This window comes from Atractosteus spatula, chromosome 10 (genome assembly GCF_055471065.1).
Source record: "Atractosteus spatula isolate fAtrSpa1 chromosome 10, fAtrSpa1.hap1, whole genome shotgun sequence".
In the NCBI taxonomy this organism is placed as follows: domain Eukaryota; kingdom Metazoa; phylum Chordata; class Actinopteri; order Semionotiformes; family Lepisosteidae; genus Atractosteus; species Atractosteus spatula.
Window position 1 is genome coordinate 9,139,931 of NC_142715.1, and position 6,752 is coordinate 9,146,682.

General features: G+C 50.9%; 1 non-coding gene across 1 annotated transcript; it reads left to right on the plus strand.

The window, feature by feature from the left end:
• The first annotated feature begins 5,801 nt into the window (after positions 1–5,801).
• On the plus strand, positions 5,802–5,874 carry trnav-cac (transfer RNA valine (anticodon CAC)). The gene has a single exon. It is a non-coding gene; the product is annotated as a tRNA-Val (tRNA).
• Positions 5,875–6,752: the final 878 nt, after the last annotated feature.

Sequence of the window (6,752 nt, forward strand, 5' to 3'; positions counted from 1 at the left end):
AGACATCACACCCTTCGACCCCCGGCATCGTGTCCCGACCCAGCGTGCTGGAAGGCGACGCGTGCTGTGATTCCTTTACGGAGCAGAAATGACAACCGAGGAGCCGAGAGATCATTTCAGCATTTCGCGTCTGAACGGAAAACACAAACGACCAACTCGGAATGACTTGCTTTTGACGCTTTTCAAAGCGTTCTTTGTGCACGACGACTGCGCCGCCTAGCAGATACAAATGGGTTGTACAACTCTGAACTAGCAAATGGAAGAGGGCTAAGCCCCCTCTCTTTTAGCCCAGGTTCGATCTGTCTCCCAGAATCACCAGGGCGCACGCACACACACACACCCGTGCCGTTGAAGTGCTCTGCTTCATTTCTAAGGGCAACTCAACATTCACTCCTACCCCGAGAACAGAAAAGACAGCGTCCGCAGCAACAACAGCTCAGGTCTCTGCACAGGAGCTAAGCTGCCCCCATCTCCTCTGCTCTGCGGCTCCTGTGGAGTGGAGTGGAGTGGAGTCCTGCCTGGAGCCTTGTTTGCAGGCGGCGGCTCCCCGCGCTCTGTCTGTGCGTCGTGTCCAAGAGCTCCTGGGAGGAAGAGAGAGCCCTCCCACTCGGGGGCTTTACCACGGTCTGTGTGAGGAGGGGCGGGTGTGTCCAGTAGCTTATCGAGCGGAAGCCTGGGGCGGCGGAGAGCTGTGATCGTGCAGACCTTGAGGTGTCACCTCTTTGTCTGCTTTCCCGCCCCCCCTCCGCCCAAGCTCTGCTCCAGAGTAGCCCGGCAACCCCTCACACCTGCACGTGTCACAACCTAAGGTGTGGTCATGAGACACCCATGGGGTGCTGTTCTGTTCTTGCTAATTGTTTCCTGCCCGTCGCAGGCAGGAGTCCATGCGAGGAAGATGCGCTGGACAGAGCCCAGAGGGCGCAGCTGGGTGGCTTTCAATTCAATTCAATTCAATTCAAGGTGCTTTATTAGCATGACCGATGGGTACAATCAGTGTTGCCAAAGCAAATGAAAGTAATGATATTTACATGAAACAAAACAAAAATAGAAGTAAAATAAAATCTACAGACATATTACAGACATTTACAACAAAGACATATTATACAATATTGACATATTCTGTAGGCGGCTGGAGCATTATTGGGAGACAGACTCACTGTTCCTCAGGCTGTGACAGGAGATCACATACTGGGCTGCCAGTTCAACTGAGTTCCCTCCTCCCTCTCCCAGTAGGATTGGGACCCGTTGTGATTCTGGCAGGTGTGGGAACTCTGGGATTAGATTTCTGAATTTAGGGAAGAATGTTTCTCTAATCCCAGAGTATCTGTCACAGTGCAGTAGGAAGTGCACCTCTGTCTCTATTTCTCCCCGCTGGCAGTGGGAGCACAGCCTGTCCTCTCTGGGCAGCCAGGTCTGCCTGTGTCGCCCAGTTTCTATGGCCAGGCTGTGGTCACTGAGCCTGTACTTCGTCAGGGTCTGTTTCTGTTTGTTATGTTTTATTTTGGTCAAATATTCAGCTAGTGTGTATTGTCTGTTTAAGGTTCTGTAACATTCCAGTTTATGTTGTGTCTGTGTGTGTGTGTCCCAGTGTGTGAGATATTGCTGTTTGATCTGTGCTGTGATGTGGTTGAGTCTGGGTTGTGGTGCTCTAGCAGTGCTGTCCTGAGGCTGGTTAGTGTCGGTGTGGCTCAGGTCGGTGAGCCTCAGGACCAGCTGGCTCAGGGGGCTCTGTTTTGGGCTCAGCTCTTGGCTCAGCAGGGCTTTGTGGTGGTAGGAATTTTGGTCACTGTTTTTTAGGTGTAGCCAATACTTGAATATTCTTTTCTGTATGTTTATCAATAGTGGGTACTGGCCTAATTCGGCCCTGCACCCGTTGTTAGGAGTTCTTCTCTGCACACGGAGGATGTTTCTACAGATCTCCATGTGCAGAGTTTCTGTGGGGTGTTTGTCCCATTGGGTGTAATCCTGGTCTGTGAGGGGACCCCACACTTCACTGCCGTATAGGGCAATGGGTTGGATTACACTTTCAAGTATTTGGAGCCAGATTCTTGTTGGTGGGTTGATGTTGAAGAGCCTCTTTCTTATTGCGTAGAAAGCCCTGAGTGCCTTCTCCCTCAGTGCCTTCACTGCCAGGTCAAAACTCCCGGAAGAGCTGATGGTGAGACCGAGATATGTGTAGCTGGATGTGTGCTCCAGTGTGTTGTTGTTCAGTGTGAATTTGTACCTGTTTCCCTGAGGTCTGGCTTTCTTCTGGAAAACCATAACCCTGGTCTTGTCCAGATTGACTGTCAGTGCCCAGGTCTGACAGTACTGCTCCAGCAGTGCCAGGTTCTGCTGCAGCCCCTGTTCTGTGGGCGACAGCAGGACCAGGTCATCTGCGTAGAGCAGGAACTTGATTTCTGTGTCGTGTAGTGTGAGACCAGGAGCTGCAGACTGCTCCAACATTCCTGCTAATTCGTTGATATAGATATTGAACAGTGTTGGGCTCAGGCTGCAGCCCTGTCTCACCCCGCGGCCTTGGGTGAAGAATTTAGTCCTTTTGTTTCCAATTTTCACTGCACATTTGCTCTCTGAATACATTGATTTAATTATGTCGTACACTTTGCCCCCTATGCCGCTTTGGAGTAGTTTATAAAACAATCTCTCATGCCAAATCGAGTCAAATGCTTTTTTGAAATCGACAAAGCAGGCAAAAATTTTTCCTTTGTGTTTTTGGTGGACGTGTTTGTCTATCAGTGTGTGCAGGGTGTAAATGTGATCAGATGTGCGGTGATCTGGCAAGAAGCCAATCTGACTTTTACTCAGGACATTGTGTTCGGTAAGGAAGGCCAGTATTCGTGTATTTAGGATACTGCAGAATACCTTCCCCAGGTTACTGTTCACACAGATGCCCCGGTAGTTGCTGGGATCGAGTTTATCTCCACTCTTATAGATGGGCGTGATCAGTCCTTGGTTCCAGGCCTCAGGGAAACATCCAGCTGTCATGATGAGATTGAGGAGTTTGAGCAGGGCTTGTTGCAACTTTGGGCTGCTGTGTCTCAGCATCTCATTTATGACACCATCATGGCCACAGGCTTTGCGTGGTCTGAGGGCCTGGAGTTTGTCCAGTAGCTCCTGCTCAGTGATTGGGGAGTCTAAGGGGTTTTGGTTGTCTTTGATAGCCAATTCCAAAATTTTGAGTTTTTCATAAATGGTGTTTTGGTCTGATTGATTTGTATTTGGGAGCTTTTCATACAGATTTTCAAAGTATGTTTGCCAGATTGTTCCATTTTGGATGGCCAATTCTTCTGGTTTTGATTTGTTTAAGTTGTTCCACTTCTCCCAGAAACAGTTCTGATTTAGTGACTCCTCAATTTCTGCAAGTTGTTTGTCTATGTATGTGTTTCTTTTCTTTTTCAGCGTGTGTTTGTAAAGTTTTACCATGTCACAGTACCTGAGTCGCAGGTCTGTGTTGTGTGGTTGTCTGTGTTTTTCATTTGAGACTTTTCGTAGTGCATTTCTGATGTTTTTGCACTCCGTATCAAACCACTTTTCTTTGGCTTTTGTTTTTTGGTAGTTTTTTGATTTAGTTGTTTTTAGCTTAGATTTTGATGCTAGTTTGTGGAATAGGTGATTTAGTTTTTGTGTGGCCAAGTTTATGCCCAATTTGTTGGTTTGATACGGAGTGTTTAGGAATGTTTCCATCAGTGTCTGAATTTCGTCGTCGCCCAGTGCAGTTTGGTATCTGTCCAGGCTGTCTGTGTCCCATCTGTACGCCTGGTTGAGGTCATACAGCTGGCTGGGCTGTGTCCGTGTGTCTCTGTGCTGGTGTGCTCTCTTCATGTAGAGTGTGATCTGGCTGTGGTCGGAGAGGGGAGTTTGTGGCCTGACAGTGAAGGCACTGATACAGGAGGGGTCCAGGTCGGTGATGGCGTAGTCCACCACACTGCTACCCAGAGCTGAGCTGTAGGTGAACCTGCCTAGAGAGTCCCCTCTAGTCCTGCCGTTGACGATGTACAGGCCCAGCCCTTGACAGAGCTGCAGCAGCTCGCGCCCGGTGCTGTTGACCGTGGTGTCATGGCTGCACCTGTGTGAGGTGACCGGTGTCCTTCTGAGTGACGTTCCTGCAACACTCTCCCGCTCCTCTTGGTGCGCTCATGCCGCAACATAGGAAGGCTGGAGCAGGTGGCTGTGGGCTCTGTGCACTGCCGAAATAGCTCAGTTGGGAGAGCGTTAGACTGAATATCTAAAGGTCCCTGGTTCGATCCCGCGTTTCGGTATTTTGTTTCATCGCGCCCTTTGTTCCTCTCTCCAGCGCCCCCTGCCTAAAGTGACGCTTCCCTTTCTCAGCCCGAAACGCAAGCGAGACACCAGCAGCGGTCCCTGCAGGTTTCCGTAGTGTACCGGCTATCACGTTCGCCTAACACACGAAAGGTCCCCGGTTCGAGACCGGGCGGAAACAGCCTCTTGTTGCACGCTCCTGTACTTCACAGAGGTCTTGAGCGACCGGTCATTTGTTCCCAATGTATTTCCGGTGCCTTCATGCACTCTTGTACCTAACGCACATTCCTTCTGTACGCGGAGCCGATCATTTGCAATTGGGCTGTGCCGACAGACCAGGACGAGCTCTGTCGGCTCAAAAGCAGCGCAGGACCTGCAAGAACAACAGAAAGATTAGCATCCAGTGAGCCCAAGATCTCATCAAGAATCGGCTCCAGCAACAGGGCTGGGCGCATTGTTCCATTCTCCGACCACTCTCGGTGTAAACAAGTCCCTCCTGGTCTCTGCTTGAAATGCACTTTCCTGCGTTTGCTTTGGTGTAACTGGCTTCCCCTGCATGCGCGAATGTGAAGAAGATCCTTAGTAAGTCATTGAAGAAAACCGAGAAGAGGTCGGAGTGGCCTCTGTCGTTCATCAACGATCCAGTCAGGCGCTTTACTCCTCTGTAAAGCGCCGTTCGTTCACATCGATTGGCTTTTTTTTTGCCTTCATTCGCGCAAGTAGTAAAAGCAGACGCCCCTATTCTGCTGTGACCCGGATTCGAACGGGGTTGTTGCGGCCACAACGCAAAGTACTGACCACTATACAATCACGGCGAGTTACCGATACCCCCGTGGCAGGGCGGAAAAGGCTGTGCTCTCTTCGTGTGACCTAATTCGGAAAAGTCCTGACGTTGCATGTCAACTGAGCCCCAGTATACATCGACCCTTCGACACTCTGAGTGACAACTCTCTTGCGCGTTTTCTCATATTTATGTAGTTTGCTTGCATGATGCCCGGAAGAGCGGGGTTGTGTGTTCCCATATGGTCTAGCGGTTAGAATTCCTGGTTTTCACCCCGGCGGCACGGATTCGACTCCAGGTATGGAAACCTGTCAGTTTTGCCTCCTGCTTTCCAAAAGATCAGCACCGTGTACGAAGGAGCCTCATTAAAACCACTCGAACGTGCAAAACGCGTGAGAAGAGGGGGCGCTTGTTTCCAACCGAAGACTTCTCGCGTGTGAGACGAGCTGATCATCCCTGCAGGAGGTGGGAGGGTTACTCTGGTAGACAGGGCTGACCTTCGGCAATAGGATTTATACTCTCCAAGATGATATTTGCACTTTCTGGAGAGGCGATTTTCTCCACTTCAGTAGCCCGATTTCGTCGATTGCGTGGAGAGGGCTGTAGAATGTGGCGCCGCCTTTCCTTCTCCGTCCATGACAGGCGTGCTGGTCTCTGGAGAGAGAGCACGGTCCATCAGCGCACTCCAATAAAGGCACTGGAAGCAGCTGAATCGCATTGGCGAAGCTCAGCGCTGGGCCGCTGGGCAGGGATTGCCACCGTTTCCGTAGTGTAGTGGTTATCACGTTCGCCTCACACGCGAAAGGTCCCCGGTTCGAAACCGGGCGGAAATAAGACCGGCTTCTTTTGTCGGCACGCACAAAAGGGGATTGGGGATTCGCCTAGCGCTGTGATCGAACAGACCCACTCACCTCTTAGTGTGGCGGGATCTGCACAGTGCATGTCGCAGCGCATCCTGCTTTCACTTCAATGCGCGTCCTGATGTACCCCAGTCGCCCGCGTGACAGGTGGGGATAATCACCACTATACTAACGAGGAAGACATCGCTCTCTCCGACCCCCGGCATCGTGTCCCGACCCACCGTGCTGGAAGCCGACGCGTGCTGTGATTCCTTTACGGAGCAGAAATGACAACCGAGGAGCCGAGAGATAATTCAGCATTTCGCGTCTGAACAGAAAACACAAACGACCAACTCGGAATGACTTGCCTTTGATGCTTTCAAAGCGTTCTTTGTGCATCGAACAGACCCACTCACCTCTTAGTGTGGCGGGATCTGCACAGTGCATGTCGCAGCGCTTCCTGCTTTCACTTCAATGTGCTTCCTGATGTCGAGTCGTGTGCCGTGCGGAGGCTCTGAAAGCGAGAGCAATGAAAAGGTGCACGGCGCTGTGAAAGAAAACAGAGAAGTGAAAGGCAGTCCTTTCTCTAAGGAGGTAAAAGAGAAGCTTTCTATTCCCCGTCAGGGAATCGAACCCTGGACTCCCGCGTGACAGGCGGGGATACTTGCCACTCTACTAACGAGGAAGACATCGCACTTTCCGATCCCCGGCATCGTGTCCCGACCCAGCGTGCTGGAAGGCGACGCGTGCTGTGATTCCTTTACGGAGCAGAAATGACAACCGAGGAGCCGTGAGATCATTTCAGCATTTCGCAGCAATTCAGCATTTCGAAAACACAAACGACCAACTCGGAATGACTTGCTTTTGACGCT